Source organism: Acyrthosiphon pisum, chromosome A1 (assembly GCF_005508785.2).
Source record: "Acyrthosiphon pisum isolate AL4f chromosome A1, pea_aphid_22Mar2018_4r6ur, whole genome shotgun sequence".
Lineage (NCBI taxonomy): Eukaryota > Metazoa > Arthropoda > Insecta > Hemiptera > Aphididae > Acyrthosiphon > Acyrthosiphon pisum.
The window spans coordinates 54,444,554-54,468,423 of NC_042494.1; the positions used below are offsets into that span (position 1 = coordinate 54,444,554).

Consider the following 23,870-nt stretch of genomic DNA (forward strand, 5'->3'; position numbering starts at 1 on the left):
TGGGACGCGTAATAGCGAACGGCGATGAGACGGCTCCCAACGGATGAGTGTGTCAGACACACTCGAATATCAATAATTGGGGCGCGTGTGGGTATTTCGCTACGTGACAACAGGCAACTTGGACCGAATCTATCTATATGTATGTTATACTGCAACCGCGGTATAACATAATAAATAGGTTCACGCAAATGATACGCTCATTTTTATCACCGGTTCCTAATAACTGATAACACCGGTTCCTAATAACTTCTTAATAACTGAAGTAGTCGTCCCCCGAGAATACTATTGTTTTTAGCATTTGAATCGAGTTCACCACCTTTTGCAATCGCGGTGGGCGGTAGTCAAAAATAATTTATCGATCGATTAAAAGTAAAATAAAGTCTCTATCGGATCTCATTGTTGCATTACCGTTATAAAAGGTTGCTATTTGTATGCTATATATATATATAGCTGCCATAAACAACGTCGCCAAGATTTTGCCGGAAGACGTTTTTAGCCGTTCTAATTGCCCCCAAAATATCGTGTTATCTTTTTTTCGAACTCCAATTTCTATAATATAATATGTTATATTTCGATGACACTGCGCCGGACGTTTAAGGATACGAATGTCTTGGCCGTTGATTTGAGAAAATCCTTTGTCCGTGGACCGTTTACAGATTAGGAAACTGTGATTAATGCCAATATATTGACCGCGGTGCGTTCAAATTTAATTTCGAAAGCCTCTTGTTTTCACAGTGCGTTTGTGTAGCCTCGGTATTCATTATTATTTTTTTTTATCATTATCATTATTATTTATTTATTTTTATTTTTTTTAATTTGTTATTAATAATGAGCAGAACAATGTAGGTATTGATCTATAAACAACGCTGTGCATTGTGTGTTTTGTTATTCAGATTTTTTTTTGTACCACACTCGAAAGTAGCGAAAACTTGTCGATTGTTATTTGTGTATAATGCCCAATACGTAACATATTATATGTTTTCACCGTTCAATGTGTCATACGTGCGCCGTAATCGATTCCCCGGTCCATTATTATAACGTTTATTTCGTAAATTACATGTGTATACTTAATACCTATGAATATTATGATTGTTTGGGTAATTTTAAACTAAACAACTATTATAATAACGTATAGGTATAATATATTATATAGATATGAGGGGTGCATAATTGTTTGTTTAAATATATTTTTCTCTTTTATTCAAACGTTTATTCTACATAATGTATGCAACTGAAAGTGTATAAAGTGGTTTCTCCAAAGATGTTAATTAAAATGTATCCGACAAGTAGTCTACGATGTTTTCATAATACGGCGTATTTCTATAATAAACAAACACATTTAGAATTTTGTTTTTTATGATATTGCAATATACATATGTACGTTTAATACTATAATCGTTAATGTCATCGTATGGCGATTCCAAGCGCAGGGCTCTCAAAAATCATCACTTCTCATCGTGGGAGATTCAATTTCGGCCATTACCGCAGTACAATGTCATGTTTGTCGAATCATCTGCAGGTACTTGAACACAACATTATCTACAATGGTCAAATATATTAACAGATGTGGTTTATAACTGTATTAACCGCTGATATATTGTCTATAATGGATATTAATCGGCGGGTGATTTCCTAAGTGTTTAATAATATATGTGCACTGTCAATGTGCACCAATAACTATTTGGTTATACTTAAGTCTAATGTTGCAGCGTACACATTGACTGTATGGTGTGAGTGTGTGTGACTGCAAAAATACGCTTAACCAACCAGCTAAATGTATCTTGTCGTTTGCCAACAAAAGATCTATGTATGGTATGAAATCATAGAAGTAAACCGATTTAGAATCAGACGTTAAAATACTCACGTGAGTTGTTTAAAATCCATTTTTATACATATAGAAAATGGCTAATTACAATGTATTGTAAATTTCAATTGTTAAAATCATTGATGGGCGATAACTGATGATGAGTGATAACTAAACTATATTGCATTATTTGCCCATTTATAAATATGCAAAATATTTATTCCAAAAATGTAATAATACCTATTGCCATGTTATGTCATTTTTAAGTACCTATTAACATTTAAACACACTGTGAGGGTCTTTGTGTGTGTTTCAAAAAGTTAAATACTGAATACTTATACTCTGTTCAGCGAGAGTACACGCCACGAACCGATGAAAATCGGTTCTTCTTCATATCTACGAGACCCTGTCGTGAACCGGTTTCAATGGTAGCGTGACGCAGGGGATGCGCAGAATCAGCGCGTTTTCTCGATGAACAGAGTATAGTAAAAATTGTATTTGAAATACTTCGGTAAGTACAAATTGAAACAGTTTGAGTTAAAATTAAAAATGTTTGTAAATAAATAAATAGAAATACATTTTTTGAAATTAATATTACATTATTATCAATTACTATCACATTTGTATCAAATAACATAATATATATGTAGTATGTACATAAGAAAATATTTAAATTTTCGATTAAAACACATTTATTTTTATTTTAAAACTTTTTAAAAATCCTTGTACCGCTTGATAATAACATTATTCATAAACAAGAAGAAATGTTGTTATAAAAACAAATTTAGGGTCATGTGATACATACGTAATTAGCTTATAAATAATTTAATTAATTTCATAAACTAGAAGAACATTTAGTCATAAATAATATTTATAAAAGTTAAAAACAAATTTCGAGTTTTATACTTCAACAACATTATATCTCTGAGATGCTGATTAAAATATTTAATTTAGAGAAAGTTTAATATTATCTTCTATCTAGTAGTACCTTCAGGGAAGAAGTATTTAATGATTTTTGATTCATATAGATAGCATTGTATCAAAATATTGTTAAAAATACCAATAATTTTATTTGATTAACTTACTATAACAGTAAATATTTAAAATACACAGTTCAAGTTATTATTTCAGATTCCGAACGAAATGACAAACTTACTTTAAACACGTTTTTATAGTATTAAAATCTTGCAATTACAAGGTTTTTAATGACGCATTTGTATTATTGTATATATTATATTATAATGTTTTTGGTTGACAAATGTATAGCTTTTAAAATGATATCTGTGTATTTAAATACCTACGCGTATATTATACTATTATTTACATGATGATATAGAATGATGGTAATGACACGACACGATGAATGGTTGCACTGGTCGTCCAAATAATCTTGAAAATCACTTGGTTTTGTTGAAAATTTTATATGTTGGGGTTATTTAAAATTTGTTTGACACAAAATCATAATATGTATCCTCAAATTGTTTCGTTACGAACCGTTTTCAAAATATGTGTAATGGATGCGACAACGAATGACGTGACAGCAAACAAATATGAAATTAGTATATTATACAGGTGCAGAGTTCTGTGCGTAGATTTGTACCTACTTTTTTGCTTTTTGTTTTTTAAATGCCGAGTCGTAAAACTATATCAAAGCAACCGAGAAAAACAGATATTAATAATTACAAATACAAACACATACACGTTTTATTAAATGGTTTACAGTTATTATAACACACATATATACGTCTGACGAAACGTATCCTGTAGTTAATCTGCTCTGTCTGCCTACAACGACCATAATTAAGACGAGTATCTATATAGAATAGAATATAAGACGTAAAATATATAATATAATGGACGGCGATTAGGCGATTATATAAATTGGCCGTGAAATTCGTATCCATCATTATCGATACATAGTATATAGGTACCTACTGTGCGATTAGATATAATATTATATTATATTGTACGTACGAGTAAATAACAGATTTTCCATTATAATATATAGTAATCCTCCTCGCATTTCAATCAGGCGCTGTTGCAGCTATTGAATATTATCGAGCCATAAGACGTGCGATTTAATTAGCCGATTCTACTCGATGACGACGATAACGACGAGATTATGTTCGAAATCCCCTCGAATGACGAATACCTATAATGATATATATTATTATTATGATTGTAGTATTCGAAAAATACGTTAGTTTTTCCCTTGCGGTCGTGCCTTTCTTTTATTTTAATATGGTATATACTTTATACCTATACCTGTTTTATATATAGTATAAGTGGTACCCATGACTGTCACTTGTGTTTATTTTTTTACTCTTCGGTAACTTTCGAGGGGGACGTCTAAAACGTATTAAACCCGTCAGTGCATTTCAAATTTCATCGGACTCAATATATTTTGTCTTTATTCGATATTGGCTAAACAGCAAATATTTTAAATAAGTGCTTTATATATATTACGGTTTTAACGAATAAAAAACGATAATGATTAATGACAAAATGTAAAATGGTTTAACAAATGGTAAAAAATGGCAATAAATATATTATGATTGGTAAAATAAACAATAGGTACGAGTGTTTTATACATATTATACCATTGTACCTACTACCTTGGTATATGACGAGTTCATTATTATTTTTCTTTTTATTTATAAAGTTATTTTATTTTTATCGTACATTAATTATTTTATCCCTGAATGTGTCAGGCTTAGTTAACTGTTATTTTTAAACTCATCATTAAAATATAGTCATAACATCATAATGATATGATGTATCTTTATTATTATTCTCGGTGTACCTATTTTTTTTTTGTACACTTGTATGGACTTTATAGTAATCGATGTTGTATATAGCTTATAGTTTATACCCAAACAGATATTATTTCAAATTTTTCAAATTTTTTGTTGTGGTGTATTCAATATTAGGTGTGTTGGACAATATTTTAATTTATATGTATATCATATATATATATATACTATATGTTAGGGGTAAACGTGAGCTTATTACAATATTGTTTACAAACATTATTTTTATATGGTTTTTTAATCTTTATTTATGATGCCGACTCCGTGAAGAGGATAACGTTATAACAATAATATATGTAGGGAAAATAGTGCTAAATACTGCCAATCATGCAAGTTGGTATTTTTTTGTACGTATTTTCGTCGTTTATTTAACAGTTTAATCTATGTAATAAATAATATAATGTACAATATATAGTGGAGTGCCGAAAGGGATGAACTCTGAATCGGTTTCTGGTATATACATATTACACATATAGTAATACACATTATGGTCTGAAGCTTAATAAAAAACTGTAATTTATATTTTTATATTTTATAAACATATAAGTATAATGAATAATAGTTAATAATTATGCATTATCATAATTTATATTACCTACGTATGATATTTAAATGCAACGCGTTATAGAAAAAAACATTTTATGGTATAAATGGACCACCCTACCCCTTCCCCGTTAAAAAGAAAACCGGACTGCTATACGGTTCGTTTCATTTCGGTTGAAATAACATCGCGTATATTATATGGGATCCGGGTGCTCAGTGTCTACGAAAATCCAAAGGTCAACAAGGAATGCGTGGTATCAGGGGCGCCATTTGGGGGGGGGGGGCAGGGTGTGCACTCACACACCCTGTAATTTTGTTGTCCACAATTGGCCTAGGCCTAATTAATACTATGGCCAGATGGCCTTCAGTTTGCCAATCTTTAATTGTGCATGCACCGCAGCTATTCACTGATAATCATAAATAATATTATAAAATTGTGTTCTTTAATTTGATAATTGATAAATTGATATCGGTATCACTTTATCCACTGGCACACACAAATATGTGTAAATGGTAAGTGGCTACTGACAGGGGCGGACTGGCTATTTTTGGCCCGGGGTGCAAAATTAATTAGGGGCCCGTAATTTTTTTTCAAACCTACCTAAATTAGGAAAGAGCCCTTAGTTTTATAATTAAATACAAAAAAAAATTAAGAATAACATGTTGTTTATTTGTAGAGATGTTGAAATATGTTATTTTATTTTTATTTTGTATAATACCGTATACCGACTGTGGTAATCGGTGGCCCGCGGATCATAAATACAAACGGGGGCCCGGGGTGCTACTTGGTGTATAGCACCCTGGGCCAGTCCGCCCATGGTTATTGATAGACAAAAGACATAATAATAATAATATGCATCTATTCTATCTAAAAATATCTTTACTATACACTATACAGAATATATACAGAATGTATGAACGGTAAAATGTAATGTGTTAACTATAAAAATATGTTTTTATGAAGTATGTTTTTGATACTGTAATGAATCTGTAATGAAAAACTGAAAACACTAGAAACGTTTTTTTAACGATTTACCTGGAGGTGGGAAAAAATTGGCCTCTTTAATTGTTTGCACACCTTAAAAAAAAACTGAAATGGCGCCCCTGCGTGGTATACGTGGTATACTTCGCGGTAAACGAAGTTTTATTTGTGGTGTTTCGATTTTTCGCGTCGGTTATCTCTCCATATTATGTACAGTTATCTGCAGTTTTATGTGCGCAGCGTTATAAATATATATATTTATTTATATATATGTATATTAATTGTGTACCTATATGTTGTATATACGTACTTTTGCAAATATTTTATTCTCCACAATGTACACCTGTATATATATTTTATGTCGTGTGGTTTTATTATAATGTTTGTATTATGTTTTGTTTCAGGTGAGTCGTTATTCTATATCAACTATAATATACGCGTATGTTATACATACATAATAATATACTGCACCTCTGTTAGTCAATAATCGATCGTTGTTCGATCGTCGTTTCGTTGGGTACGTATAGACTGATAATCCATTATTATATTAACATTTAACACTGTATATTATAAAATATAGTGTAATGTTTGTTATTGCTCTCACAAATAACTGCATCGTGATTATAAGCTGGAAGTGAATAATTTTTAAATACAAAACGTTTTTAAAAGATGCTTGCAGACCCAAAACTACTTATACTGTTACACACAGTATACTATAAGCTTTCCAATGTATGCCACATAGCGCTGACGAAATACTATTAATGAATTATGCAACGCATTTTTATTTCACATATAGCTAAAAAGGGTTATTTTAAAAATGTATGTTGTTATTTTTTATTGATGTACTAGAACACCGGGGTTTGAAGTTTTATTAATCTTAAACTATATATATTATACTTACCTATGTAAGTATTGAGTACGGGGAGCACCTAATAAAACAAGAGATAATAATACATGTACAACCCTTAAGTTAGAACAATTTTAAATTATGCAAACCATGGTAAAAGTTTATATAGAATACATTAATTTGAATGTGTGTAAAACAAGTTTATACGGATGATACCGTGTTAAACTGTACTTAAAATCATATTTTATGAAACTTGGGTCTGGTTTTCGCCCAACGATGTTATTTTGTGTGTTTAAGTTCATATTTCTTTTGAAAAGTTTTTTTTTTTTTTTTTTTTTCAAACGATTTGTTTGGGATACTTATATAAACTTATAAAATATAACTTTTCGATTTTCTAACAGTTCTATTTTAAAATTGTTAAAAAAAAATAATACAAATCTATGTTAAATGTACGTATACTATACACTATACTATACTACTATAGTATACAGGGTATAACAGGAAGACCTGAAAAAAAAATTATGCTTCTTTAACATATGCCAAAATTTCTGAAATTTATAAGGTTCGTAAATAATTTAAGAAATAAGCTCACGTCAAATTTAAAATTTTTTATTTTTGGTAGGTACTTGTTAAAAATATAAATATATATTTTTTTTTAATTATAAGTGTAGTGCAAGTGACTATAATATAATTATATGTATAAATAAAAAAATTTTAAATATTGATTAGAACAAAAGTTATTTCATCTATCAGGTATTCCTGTTACACCCTGTATATAGTATATTGATTGTGTATGCTAGGAACTTTAAATTTGAATACAAAAAACGTGTATAGTGTAATTCTATACTACTATACCGTATAGTAATATATTTGTTGACTGTTATTGAAGAAGGGTTCAGAATAAAATAATTATTTAAAACATCTGGTTAAAATTAAAGAAATCTTATACAATATATTGTGTCATTCTGAAAAGGGTTGTTTCTCTTTAGTTACTGTACCTACGTAATAATAATAACTAGCATTGAGGTTTGGCATGAAAAATTATAAAAATTGGATAAATAAGGTAACTTATTTCTTGAGCCTTAAAATAAGAATTATAAAAGTATTTTTAGTGATCTAATAAAAAAAACTTGGTGTACTTACAACAAAAGGAATTTAAAAAAAAATCAATTTACTATAATGTTATGGAAAACAAAGAACACAACTTATAGGTTATACATATATGTAGAAAAAGAAACTGAATAAAATAAAGTAGAACGAAAAAAATAAAAATTACTGATCTAACTAACTAATGAGATATAAATTAGAGAGGAAAACGGGGCTTAAAAATATTTAGTACCATTTAACTCGGTATACCATACCTATTACCTATACTATATTATGTAGCTATTTATTATTTAGAATTGAATGGTTTATTCGCATCATGAAGGTCTCATCAGTCATTACGATTATCATTTATAATAATATAATCCAAACGCTGAAAGAAAGGAAGCTTATAAATATAAACATAAATACATTTTTTATGTTATTTTTATGCGGCTACTAAATATTGAGATTGATAGGGGAAAATAATTGAATATTAAAAGTCAAATTACCAAGTTTTAACAATATTAACTCATTATAATTATTACCTATTATTATTGTTTCCATTATTAATTTTAACTCAAATATAAATTATATTAAGTATCAGACCAGCAATACTTGACTAAAAACTGAACCTTTTCTTCAGGATCTCATTTATATAAGTTAGGTAGGTATAAGATACCTATACCAAATTTCTGAGTAAACAAGTATTCTTGATGTATAATATATACCTATAATAAAAAATACACTGATTATATTAGAAGTATAGATTTTAATTTTAAATAATATGAATATATTGAATATAAGTACTCAAGAATTTATTATATTTCTAAAATATTTATTCTATACTAAAGTTAAATATAAATATAATATAGACATTTATAGATATCTCAAATAATTCTGTGTAATGTATGTAAAACGTAAAATGTCGACTGTTTAATGGAATGATAAGGTCACAGGAAATATGCACATTTGAATAATTTATAATAATTATATTATATTACTTTTTATTTGATTTAAATAAGATTTTTTTATTTATTGTTGATAATTATTAGTAAACAAATCTTTCAATAACTTTTATGAAGTGTTTAAAAGTAGGTCCAAATTATTATAGGCATAAAATGTTATGACATTAAGACTCTTAAACCTCCCAAATAATGCATGTAAATATCAAAGTATTCCCATACAATAATCAATTATTATTCTATAATAAAATTCATCAAAAAATTAAATTGTATTCCTTTTATTAAAAATAGGTACCTATGTACTTATTGGAAGAAATTTATTTTTTTCTTTATATAGGTAATAGTAATAGTAATGATTTAGCAAACAAGATAAAAATAAGTTAGGTAGTTAGTATATACTAATTTTTTCACTCGGGTCTCTATTACACAAATTCGTAGGTTTAATTAATTTGTTGCACCTATATTCTTGTCGCTATAATATAAAATTAAATTTAAATTGCAACACACTGCCTACGGGCATGTTTAATTTTATTTTATTTCTAAAAATAAAATATTTAAAATATAATTTAAACAATTTTAAATACAATTTTTCATAATGTTTAACTAACTCTCTGAATTGATTTGAACAATAAGATTTTTTTTTTTAAATTCTTGAACAGGAATTTTAAGTAAGATGTCGGATAACAAATGTGTGTAACATGAAATAGTTCACGTTTATTCATAAACAACTGCGATAACACTATATTTGCGTCAATACTGCAGTCACCACTGAATATTTTTGATTTTTTTATCAATGTTTCATCAATATAAATTTTAGTGATTCATATTATACAGTTGATAGTTGTATTATATACTTATAAATAAATATGAATTTATTTATACATTTTATTGTACAATTATTAATTATCAAAATATCCATTTATTCTAATAAAATCTAAATCTAAAATTGAGGAAATTAAAATTTAGTGTAACAGCTTCTATATTAATATACGAAACTAATTTAATACTAGGTTTGAAATGTGAACGACAAAAAAAAAACACGCGAAATTCCTAAGCCTACAATGATTATCTTTTAGTATCACATATTTCTTTATACAATTGTATAAATTATTAAAAGAACAAAAAACCCTTAGTTATTTTTTTAGGATCAATTTTCAACTTATTTATATACATGCCCTATATATATATATATTATGTATTATGCACATAATCAAAAACCTTATCCTGGATTTTTATTTTTTTCCTTAAAGGAATTTATACAGACATTTTTTAAAACTAAACTTTTTAACCGAAATAATATTATTAGGACGATAAATATTAAAGGAGATATCTTTAGCACAACTGATTTATAATGATAAACGTGCGAGATTAAGTAATACGTAGATTTAAGTCCTTTTTTAAATGACTGATTCATGATATACCGACACTCTGTCGTGAATATGTACAAACTCAGGATTTATAAACTATTACCACTTTTGGATGGATGACATTTATCAACCTATAAGGTTTGTAATTTAAAATGCATAATATGAAACATTAAATCATTAGAAATCGATTGGTTTTCAAGTGAAAAATATATCCCCGTTGATATTCAGTTTATATTTATGCAGCATAAATTGAAAAGTTAAACTACTATTATTGTACTATGCAGATGGACATTAATCAAATATTTAACTAATGAAATGTGTGCATGTGTACCGAGTGAGACCGGCATGACGTTCGAGTAGGTATTACTTGACTTACATTCGAGCTTTTATTATAATATTATTATATGCATTATTTATCTACCTAGTCTAAGTACTTTAACTAAAAATCATTAATTCATTTAGTATTTATTCATGTGTGAAAATACAAAAAAAAAAATAAAATGCATACGTCTATATAGGTAGCTGTAATATTACGTTTATAGCTATGTATATGTTACCGGAAATGTTGACAATTTAGGAAATGACGACAATTCCTAGTAAATGTTGACAATTCCTAAAAGCGGAAGGCAATGTTATCACCGCCTAGGAATTGTCATAATTTCCATAGTTTATTAGGCAATGTTATCACTAGGGCCCGGAATTTGATGATCTAAATATATATAAAAAAATGCATAGAATACATTTATTAATTTATTTTTTTTTAAATGATATTAAAAATGTATATTTTACTGTAAAAATTGATAATTATTGTTTCGATACAATTTATAATTATTATAAATTAATTAAATAAAACTATATATTATAGTCCTTTTCACTCTATATAGTAGACGCTATCGAATTAATAATGCTGTCGAACTCAAATTAAATGAGAAACGGAGACACACGGGTATATAAAATAAACTTATAAAATTATTTTATATATCTGTGCGGAGACATGAAATTATATCAAACACGGGTTTATGTCGATTGCGATAACCGATTTTAAACACGCATGTGTGCCTCAAGCATAAAATAGTAAGTTTGGTGTCAACTGTCAAAGTTATTCAATTACACAAGATCAGAAATAAATCCTTGCAAAACAAATTTATTGGATCTAAGTACTGTTTTAAAGTCGGCAGGTCAAGCAGAAAAACCGTTATCACTTCGGGAGGCAGCTACTGTAAATAGTATTTCAGGGGCACAAGCATATACCCGATGTCAATGTAAGACAAATGCAAGACGACAGTGTACTTGCAGATCGGCATCTAGAATTTGTAATTCTAAATGTCATGGAAGTTTGCCATGTGAAATAAAAATGAGTGACTACGTTGAAAATCATAAAAAAAAGTTTTAAAAAGCTTAAATTACATAAATTAAAAATGTTAAAAAAAATACTTGTTTATTTATGATGTTTATTAAGGTGATAGTAGATTAATTAATAATTATGTTTGATAAAAGTAATATTTAAATAAGTCAGATTAAATTTAAAAAATGTGGCATCTTTGCCTACTATCGTTAGGAAATGATAACATATACTAGGCGATGATATCATTTCCTTCCGATTTTAGGAATTGTCAACATTTATTAGGAATTGTCATCATTTCCTAAATGTCAACATTTCCGGTAACATATATATCACATCGCAATATTGTATCGTACGGCTCAAGTACGATGCATATTTCTATGAATCGTGCCCGCTACATCTGCGTTTTTCATTTTTTATCATTAATTTTTACTTCTCTTATTATAATTTATAACTGTAAACAGTATAAGTTCCCTTCAGGACTTAAGTATTTTACCTTGTTCTACAGTCTAAACGCTAATTGCATTATTAATTCAAGGTTAATATTACACAGGCCATTCTCTCGTGTTGTCTCGAAAATATCATTAAATGCGAACTATATGATTTGTAGGCTTAGTAAACTTTCTGTTCGTACCCTATATGTGAATTTATGTATACCTACTTGTTTATCAACGTATATTTTTATGAAAATTGTAGGTGTGACTTCCGACACCAGTAACATAAGTTCCTGCGGTACTGCGTAATATAGTTTGTTTCATTAAACGCTTCTACAATATATAAATTTTGCATCAGAATAATTGGCATGGCCTCCTTACTATAAATCAAATAATAGTCATAAAACGTTTTGTACTCTAGTACACATAAACACATAATATATGTTCAACGTATAATTATAATATGTATTGTGGATGTTAGCGGTTACATTGTCTAGTAAATATAATATGTGGGTTGTGTGGATACTGGTTAAAATTAAGGAATGCGAATATCAAGTTAGTAAACATTCTTTTAAAATTGATTACGAAGGGCCGCGATTTTGCTTGGACAGGGTATTAATGATGTCGATGTTTGAGCAGAGGTGACATATTGTATAATATTATGTATACCTACGATGTTATAAGTGCAAGTTATAAGCCTTTTGACAATTTTGGATAGATACAAGTACCCGCATATAGGTAGGCACTAGATGCAAGTTATTATGTAAAAATATGTAAAATATATTTCATCAGCATTGAACTGAGAGGACAATACCGCTTGCTCAAACAAATGTGCTCCGTAATAAAAAATAATATATATGTATACAAAAAACATTTGCATATCAATCTCAGGATCATTAATAACACCGGAATTCTCGCGCTGCAAATGAACTTGCGTTTGTCGTAAACTGGAATATTCTACTAAATTGATAGTATTTTTTAAGCCCAAACAAATCATTTTATAATGGTAGTACATAACATGTTTAGGTCATGTAGTGTTCTAACACTCTAAGTTGGTGTCTTGTTTCATTATAAAATTGAGGAAAAGATAAACATTTTATAGAACGTCAGTATATACTATATAGACTTAATTATTACAATTATATTTATGTTTAGGTTTTAGGTATCCAAGTGATTTCTTTTAAAGTAAAAACATATTTTTATAGTCTTTTTGTATTGTTGAAAAAATGTTTTTGTATATAGGTAATTCGAACTACTATTATAGTATTATAGTAAGTCTACTTTTAAATATTTTTTTTTTTTTATAAATTGAAAACCACTTTACATCCCAAAACAGAATATTTATTTTTTATACTTTTCTTTGTTATCATTAAACTGCCGATTTATTTATCTTGGAAACAACAAAGTCCATCGCAGGGTTATGTTCAGTTACAATAAATTCGCAGAAAATTGGATTTTATTTCGTTTGTAGTTACAAAAAAAGAGAAAAAAGATACGCTTGATAATCTAAGTATCTAACTATAGGTTTTAGATTTTCATTTGATGATTGGACTGATTTTATAGAGAGTATATAGACATTGATTGCAAATTAAATACAATTTCAATTCTAGTGCTCTAGATTCTGGTGATAAAGTTAGTATTTGATCTAATCCCGATGTTTTGTCATTATGAATGATCGGTAAGGTACCTATTGTAAGGATGTTCACCGCAGATGCTGAAAGACGGGCGAGGGTCTTTTGGGCCATTATGCGTATATTATATAATCTGATCGTGTGTTTAATGCAAAATCTGCAGACCATTCTAATTCAGTATTTTTCTGGAAACTGTTACGCATAAAATATATCGACTATAATCGAAACAATAGGAATTTGTTCTTTATGAGAAATTAAAGTTTAGACAAATGGAATTGGGCGGTGGGAGAATGAGGGGGAGTATTGTAGTAATATAAAAACCGTCTCTGTTAATTGGTGCAGAGGTAGGTTCTCTCTTTCTTTAAAAAAAAAAAAAAAAACATTTCTTCCACATTATTTCGTACATATATCTAAGGGGTCAGAACAATCCGATGAATACCGTACATTAACGTCTGCAGCTACTCGTACACTTATACACATGCAAACAAGTATACTAAGTGCAGAAACTGCAGTATGAATGCATTCACGATGATGTGCATGTAAAATGTATATTATGACCCGTGAGTAAATGATAAAAAGGTGCATGCTATATGTAGAAACACATGAAAAAAACTTCGAAACAAACACGGCGTGTAGTAATTACACGACAACGGTAGGCAGGTAAACGACAATTACTTAAAAACAGATTATTTATATATAAAACACTAAAATATGCCAGTGCACTGGTATATCATAATAATTATTGAATATTTTTCAATTTAAAAATTAAATAATATGTATATAAGATCAGTGACCACTATGCATATAATAAACATGGCCGGATTTACCAATGAACTGCCCTTGTAAGTGCATGGATAGAAATGTAACTAATCCATTGATCATTAAAAAAACTCACTTTATATTTTCGTCTGTATACGTATGTATATAAAAAGGTTCTACTTGCGCCCCTAGGGTTATATCATATATTATTCCATAACCTAACCTACCTATGTCCTATATGTATCTATAAGGAGTCTAACCCGAAATCCGGCCCTGTTTGTATATATATACCTACTTAGAGAGATGAATGATTATTTTAACAATGTACTTCTGTGTCCACGCATTATTTTAAAAAAGTATTTCGTTTTTTTTCAAAAATTTAAGAAACATTCAATTCTAATATAATTTATTTTTGGTTTAGAAATGATAACTCATATTTTAGATTCTGAGAAAAGCGAGGAAGCTATTGGTTTTACAACAGTGTTTATTTTTTTTATTTTTATTTTTTTTTTTTATATCCCGTATACAAAATTTCTACCAGAAGGAGTACTTTGATTTCAACATATAGCCCCTTATCTTTTAGCAAATTAGATCAAGATTAAAGAGGTAATTTTTCGATTTGCTCAATAGTTATTAAATGCCACGAGAAAAACCACCGAAAAATTACGAAAAAACGCTAAAAAAATGGGATTTTAATTTGTAACGCTTTGTTTATTACCATAGAAACGAATAAAAAATTATAATATTAATTCATCTTACATGATAAAATAAATAATAACAATATAAAATATCCAGACTGACAAACCGCTCCACTCAGAATCGTTTTTCTTATACAATGATATTATATCATTGAATTCAAGTCTAATACAATCCATTATACAATGACCCACTTATAACCTACTGTACAGCAGAGTGACATCCACTTACCTGTTCATTTTTATTTTTGTAAGCTGAACCTGCTGGTACCTTTCTAGAAAATAAATATGTAGGTGAGTATTATTGAATGTTGAACTAAAAGTGTATGTACTTGACAATGGGTAATTTTTATTTGATAAACTGAAGAAGAATTTTTTTTTGATAAGCATTTTAAGTTTAAGTTATCTGGCTTGTATGCATCAATTATTAATCCGAAGTACTATTTCCCATTTAACTCTTCTTATCTTAACTTTAAATGCTTATCAACAAAAAAGGATTCTTCCAAAGATTATCTAATAAAAATATACCTATTGCCATTTACTATATAGAAATCAAAAGTTGATAGTAGATAAACCATTATACAAACATAATGTGGTTGGAAAAATAAATCTACTTCTTAAAAACGTCATGAATCCTATATATTTCAGAATTTACATTTTTAAAACTATTTGAAAAAAATAGTATTCATACAAGACGTTAAAAGATTCACTCATTAAATGTGCGTATACTGCTGTTACTGTTTATATTCTACGTATTGGATAATATGAAACCTTTGTGCTTTAATAGTAAAATGTATATATATATATATATATATATAAACAGCTATATGTACAGCTCATATTTTTTTCCTCTGGGTCAAGTATTTTTGAAACGTTGCCATTGCGGTTGAAATCTGAGCTATAAGGTAATCATTTTTCTGTAAGTATTACTATTTATTTTCATATATCATATGGCCGGATGGCCCGCGTTCATCCACTTCAGGATTATGCTCACTGTATACTTTGAAGAACAGTTTCGATTTTTCGAGTGATCGTATAGGTAAAAAAATCGACGTTTTAAATTTTTATCGGACTGAAGAAATTATTTGTTGTGGCACAGTTGACCTCAAATTGTATGACGAAAAACTGGTTTTATTTTATACTACATTAGAAATTAATGAACCAACAGCTGTTTTACCTTTACCTTCCGTCTTATTGATCACAAACATTCTATAATTGTCTTACTTTTTTATTAGTATAATGTTCCATAACTTATATAACTGAATTATAAGTGTTTAGTATAATAACATAAGGAAGTAACCAGGTTTATGAATTTAATTTGATGTTTTCTTTTTTAATATATTAATTTAAATACCTAGCTGGTATTTAAATAATCATTAGGTATAATAATTTAAATAATTGTGTTATTGTGAGTTGCTGAAATTTTTATTGACTTTAATTTATTGAACCGTATTTTTATTATATTGTTTGTGTTTATGTTTTGTTCTAATAACTACTATTGTGATCATCTTGCTCTTCGTTTACATCTGAAAATTTAATAGTGTCCTAGATACGGATGAATGCAAATCTGAAATCACTACTTTAACACTCTCCTGAACAAAACACAACTGAATAAGTTATTTATTTGTATATATTAGGCCGAAGTAAAAGTTTGTGAGTGGTCATTGGTAAATGCTTGATATAAGAGTAGATATAACGTAGACCATTTTTTTTAAATCCTTTAGAATTAATTTAAATGGTTCTTTATTTATTTATAACAAAATAGTTAAATTGCTATAATAGGTAGGTATTCTATAAACAAATACAACTACTGTTATAATAGTAGGTATATGTTTTACTAGTAATTAGGTTGGTATTATTTTTAATAGCTTCTCAACTTAATATATTGCATACAGGTAACTTTTAGTTGGGTATTCATCAAAATATAAATCATATTAAACTTAAAAATGTATTTGAAAATAACTTTTTTGTTCTTTTTAGATTTTACTATTCTAGAAAAAAAAATGTATTTATTTAAAAAGCGTAATATATATTTTTTGGTTAGCCGGTGTCTGGTGATACATAACTAATCAATACGTTGTCAGCATTAGACCGTGTAATTTATTAAAAATATAGGTATATAAATATGTTATTTGGTGTGTGTCGGTAACAAATCTAATAGAAAATAAGTACCTATATTACTATAAATCTTCAGAAATCTTTTAGGTCCACTTTCGTAATGAAAATAAGTTTTTGTTAGAAAAGAGTAAGTACCTTTATTATAACTTGATGAAAATGTTAGATCATTTTATGTCAGAATGTAAAGTTTTTGTTGCTTCTTTGTTTTTAAAAAATAAAATAAATGATAGGTAGGTTACATTTCTATATAGGAAATATAACACCTAATCATTCGACTCATTTCATTTTATTAAAAATAACCGAAATAAAATATAATATACGTACTATATTGCAAACGGCAAACCTGTCATAGTGTTTATATATTGTTAGGTACTTGCGAACTGTGCTTATGAAAATAATAATTTGAAACATATTTTTGTTTGATTTCAAATACATTTACGTTTATTATATATTTTTAATTTAGTACCTACTTACCGATTTTGTTTTACGGTTGAAAATTTTAATTTTGAAACACATTATACTACACCTACCCATGTTATTTCTAATCATATTTTTACTCTACTTTGGATATAAATTATACATTTTTATACACATATCCTAAAAGTAACTTAGAAAATAATTTGTCCACTTCTTGTTTAATATAATAATCACTTTTCAGTTGGAAGATATACGTTACTATTATTACAAATTTTTTTATTCTGTTAAAGATTACTGTAGGACATAGATCGAAAAATTATGGTTAATTATTTACAGTAAAAAAGAGCTGGTTAAGTTGAGAAGCGTCAATAATGTAATTAGTTATGAGGGGTATACGACGTTAGACAAACGAGAATAATTTCGATGTTGATGTAGATGAATATTGCTGGAAGATATATATGAACAAGAAAAGAAGGATAGAATAATGAGAAATAAGTGAACGACAGCTGACAGGACATCCAATACACATCATAAGTTTATAACAAATTTATATTTTTAAACAATTTATGATAAGTCTATCAATCTTTGGTTGAATTTTTTTGGCAATTGATTTCAGACTTTTCGCTCGAGCATTAAAATAAATTGCTGTTCGATTTTAATGGTGTGAAATACAATATTGCGCCATAAAATGTTTATTTCTGTATTTCTACGGGCAAGTCAGATTTAGAATCTCTACAATTTGGTAATTATACATGTGTAAAACATTCAATACCTAAGTCAACTGTAAAGCGTGATTATTCGTGTATGGCACTACGCCCGCGTGAAATTGCTTCAATGCATAGATGTGCTGACCTCGACAGCAGAGGGACATAATAATAATATTATAATATTATTACCGCTTAGGTACGTTACATGAACTTATGACTAATGACATATAAATTATATCGTAAAACGATACCGTGTATACGAAATTAACGATTGCCATTTGAACATTTCGGACGACAGAAAGCACATCCGGTTGCGCATTGTTATTTTTATTAATTATTACTATACGCAGTACCGACGACCATGGCGTATTATAATATTATTATGTAAGCGTACGTGTCGTTGCAATGTTATTGTGCCTATCTGTATTCAAACCTTTTCCCCCGCTGAAATGTGATCTTATTTTTTTTCTTAAACACTGCAGGTCGCATAAAATATATTTTACTTACCCACAAAGCTGATAGCGTTTACGTCATAGTATTCCAAGCACGAATTTGCTTAAAATAGGTCGCACTAAAAATCATCGGCCGACGTTTTAAATCAAATGTTCCGAAGACTCCTGCACACCGCAGTCGCGTCCGTGTAGTATCATCGTGTAATCTCGCGTTTTTTTACATATTATGTTCCGTCGTTCTGGGTGTCCCATTACTGAGAGAACGCGTGCGTGTGTGTGTGCGAGAGAGAGAGAAAGAGAGAGATATGCGACACTTTTCAACACTTTGATATTGCGAATCGAGGTTATCGACGATACGTTTGACATTTCGCGATTTCCGAGAAACGCCTACTAAGACGTTATATTATAGATATTTTCACAGCGTCGATAATAATATTATGTACATCGAGTTTTTGATAATTTATAATCATCGTTTGACGTGTATACACATTTTAATATAATATTGTATTCTGTAAAGCTTACAATTTATAATAAGTTCTAAAGAACTTCTATTATTGTCTTAGAGCGTATATAATATAACTGAAAATCCTTACAACGAAAGGTACCTACCTCCTATTATAGGATTATTTTGAAGTGGAGGTATTATAAATTATAACACGGACGACGAAACGAAAGAAATGGTCGGCTAAGATCACGTTTTTCTAAAAGGCTGGCTGATCGATGACGGAAAATATCATGGTTGTTGCTACCCAGTACCTGCTGGCCGCTAACCACCAATATGTGAACCATGGAACATGGTCGCCGAATTGATAGTATATAAAATATTATGGTCGATTTGGTTTACGTGTTACTAGTGTGCTTGCGACTCTTAGCGTCTTCGTTTTCTGTTTGATTTGCATCAAGACGTTGTGCAGTGCGACGATATACTGGTGAAACGGGTCTTGTATTATACCTACGTATATTGGCGAGCATCATCACTTCCGGCCCGACGAAAAGCGTCGCCCGTTTCACGAGGATTACAAGCCGAGGGCACCGTGTCAAGGTAAGACGCGCACATCAGTCATCTATTTTATAATGTGCATATTATTCACAGAATTGTCTCTACGGCGGTTACATAAAATGTAGGTATGTTATATAGTTGAAGTAGGCTTGTACGTATATATTATATTACGTATATACTTATATTATCCTGCAAGTAAAACCTTTTAACTATTAGTCGCTGGTTATTCTTAATACCAGGGTAAAATAATAATTGGAAAAATGATTAGGTAGATCTAGATTTTAGAATCTTAATCCCGAAAATTAGAATTTGAATAAATGCAGAATTTAGCATTAAAACCACAGGTTGACCGCAAACATGGTTATTACTGATTATAGATTCAAACAAGCATTGGCAGTTTTCTAGTTTAATTAATTTCATAAATAGTCGTTTGAGTTTTTAATTGCTATTTAATTCATTTCAATAATATTTGCGTTTGAAAACTTTTTTTTCGTTAATCTCGTCATATAAACCGAAACGACTATCTGAAAAGCGTATTTCGCCTCGTCGCGCATTCTTAGTCTTATATTATACGTAATGGCCCCGCTCGACCAGCCGTGTCCAGTCGAGTTAGTAGTGCTGCTCCAGTGACGCGCTCCGTACGCAAATCGAAAGAACACCCGTGCGCGGATACGACGAGAATACTACACTGCACAAACGCAGTGCAAGCCGGAACGCACACACTAGGTCAGTGGACGTGCCAGTTTAAATCTACGCACCGCCACGCACTCCGCGCGTTCACGCACACGCACACGCACACGTAAAACACGCTGCGTAGACGCGCACACGAGCGCCCGGTCACGCGAACAACAAACGCACACACAAACACCACTGGTTAGTGATGGAGTGGAGAGAGGAGAGAACAGCTGATCGGTTGTATGCACGTGGTCGATTCAGCCGCCGCCGCCGCCGCCGCTGCAGTTTGAACATCCAGACGTTGCCCTCGCCACCTCCCCTCCCACCATCCCTCCGACCCACCACACCATCGGCGCGGGCCGGCGTTCAACTCCTCGCGCCCCGCCCGCCATCACCGTCTTGTGTTGTGTGTACCCCACCGATTGTTGTGTACGCGACGGCGTACCGAGCGGTGGGTAAGGTACCCGGAGGGGTGGTGGGTGGCGGTGCGGGGGGTTGGTGGATCGGCGGCGTATAATTTCCGTGCGTCTAACCGGCCCTTTAGTACTATTCGTCGGCGAAGCGATTTTGGTCGCGCGTTTCACGGTCGTCGTCGTCGCCGTCGCGGTCCGCACCAGGGCGCCGCGTCTTTTGTGCGTTACCAAGTTCGTGGTCGTCGTCGTTGGAGGGATCATCGAAACACGTTTCGGTGTTATTACCACCGCCGATTTTGTGTCATTTCAATTTCAGTTCACGCAAAACACGTGAGTACTGGTTTTTCTTTTTCTTCGTGTACGACCTTTCGAAAATACGAGACCGTCGATAAGCACGTTTTTTTTTCCGATATCGATTAATCGGAGTTACACACACACGACGTACCGATGACGTACAACGATTGTTGTTGCTCGTTTTATTTATGTTATTAATAATATTATTATTATTATTATTATAAGTTATATCGTGTTAATAGTGGACGTTGCGCGGCCGGTTCGTAACAATCCGATCGACCTACACCGGATTTCGAAACTATAGTGGAATGTTTTTTTTTTGTTTTTTGTTCGTTCCAATCGATACCACCAGCCGTTCAAAATTTGTTATTCAAATTTCAAATCTAGTTTCCGAGTTCCGAGTGTTATACACATGCACACGCACTACAACACACACGTGCGTTCGTCGTTTTAATTGTTTTCGTCGCAACGGATTGTCTTAATAGTATCCAATACTTGACGCCAGATTATTTTAATATTTTCCCATTGTTTCTGTTCGAAAACGACGGTACGAAACCGGTTTCACGGTCGGTATACTATAAGGGTTCACCCTTCTATAATAATACAATATTCAATATATATTATTATAAAAGGTAGTAACCATCACTTGTGAGTACGTACCGGCATGACACTACACTAATAGTGATGTTTGCCCTCCGCGGCTGACGAAAAATACCTCTGAGTAGCAATTTTTTTCATAAAAACTTCAAATCCTAAATCGCAATTAAAAATATAGATACATATTATACGATATTCATTAATAATCTCTATTGAACAGAGTGACAGAATTATCGAGGTGTTGAATTATCATTAGGAACATGCGAACAGTTTGAATTCACACATCACATAATATATTATTACGATGCATACCGATTACCGTTTTCTGATGGGAAAATGTACCGTACCCTCTCCCCCCGCCACATTCTCCATCGTTGCTGTCCTGTTCTACGATACTACACGTACGTACCTAATATTATATATTTATATACGTACGTGTACTCCAAATTCTCTATACAATATATTCAATGCGCGCACGCGCTCGTGTGTGTGTTTGGTCGCGTTTCTGTGCGAACGCAATAAGCCATATTATTATAATATAATAATAATATAATCATTGCGATATTACCTATTATTATTTTATGATCGATGCGCTATATATATACTTAATATCGTTTTTTATCGATTCCGAGCGGACGTATTTGTCGAATTTATAACGTGTGTGTGTGCTTGTGTTTGATTGCGTACACTGTATTTATATGCTAATCAAACGTTCAAACGTAGGTACCTGTGTGCCGTGACATTGACAGATTATGACGTGTACTCAAACCGTGTTCTAGATATAGTCGGCACCACTCGGCAAACACAATATTTATAGGGGGTGTAGGCATTAAATTTTTTAAAAATAGAACCAGGCGAATTGAAAAAAAAACTGGCATCGATAAAACGAAATTGCATCGCGATATAATTTATAGGTGGTATATACAGTGGTACACTCACGAACCATTAATTATGCTATTTATTTTGCCACCTCAGTACCTAACACTCCGTTTTCTGTTGTGTTTTAGTGTTTGAAGTGGAGCAAACGTATCGTTTTGTCCCTCGAATAATACCGGGAGGCAATTGCGCCCCCTTGACCCGCCACCCCCTCCCCTTCACAAAAATAAAGCCACCCGTGGTTCTAGGTCATGTATTGTTATTATAATATAATAATATGTCGGGCTGCGCTTGAGTTGTTCTCGACCAAATATCATTATTTACCGCAATCGGGCGAATCCTACACTATATTATACAGAATTCGATGAAACTGCGTTCACGATATAATAAATAATAATAATATATATATATATATAATGTCTTGTGGCTGCTGCTGTACAGGTTCTGTTAAAAAAAATTATGCCTTTTGAAAAATAACTCTTATTTTACGAATGACTTGCTCTCCGGAACACGCATGACATTGATCATGCGCTGCAAAATATGTTTCTGCGAGTGTTCTCGTTACAGTCGATTCGTGCGGTGCACTCATTGTTTATTATTTAATAATATTACACTTTTGTTTGCGTTGCTCAAACGCGTAATACACGCGGAATTCACCGCAATCGAGAGCGAGCAAAGGAAAGGAAAAAAATATTATATTCAAACGACTATAATAATCACGATACACGAAGCAGTGAAGTTAGTTTACTGTCCGTCTCCCATATACATTATTATTTTTCATCATATTCACCGAATATAATTATCCGTTTCGAGTAGGGTATGCAATGAACGCATCGGTTTTGGCCAGTGTCGGCCTGGTACTTAAAAGGGCCCCGGATGCATTTATACAGAAGGACCCCCAAAAATGTTATTTAAAAAATGATAAAAAAAAAGTGCTAATAAACAGGTGATGCAAAATATATTATATTTTTTTAAAGGTATCTTACTTAAAATACACATTTAAGTTAACTACTCATATAGTTATAGAAATTATTTATCATTTATATATATCAGTAATTT

The 23,870-nt window shown here is 30.7% G+C and overlaps 1 protein-coding gene across 7 annotated transcripts in view; it reads left to right on the forward strand.

Annotated features, from left to right (window-relative positions):
- Positions 1-23,870, forward strand: part of LOC100163056 (serine/threonine-protein kinase tricorner) — a 147,747-nt gene that overhangs the window by 71,439 nt on the left and 52,438 nt on the right. Inside the window, exon 1 of one of the 7 annotated variants that reach the window (XM_008182293.3) lies at positions 21,120-21,374. The exons of the other annotated variants lie outside the window; for them this stretch is intronic. The gene's annotated coding sequence lies outside the window, so the exon portion shown is untranslated. Of the gene's footprint in view, positions 1-21,119; positions 21,375-23,870 lie in introns of those variants that run through there. 7 annotated transcript variants of the gene reach the window in all.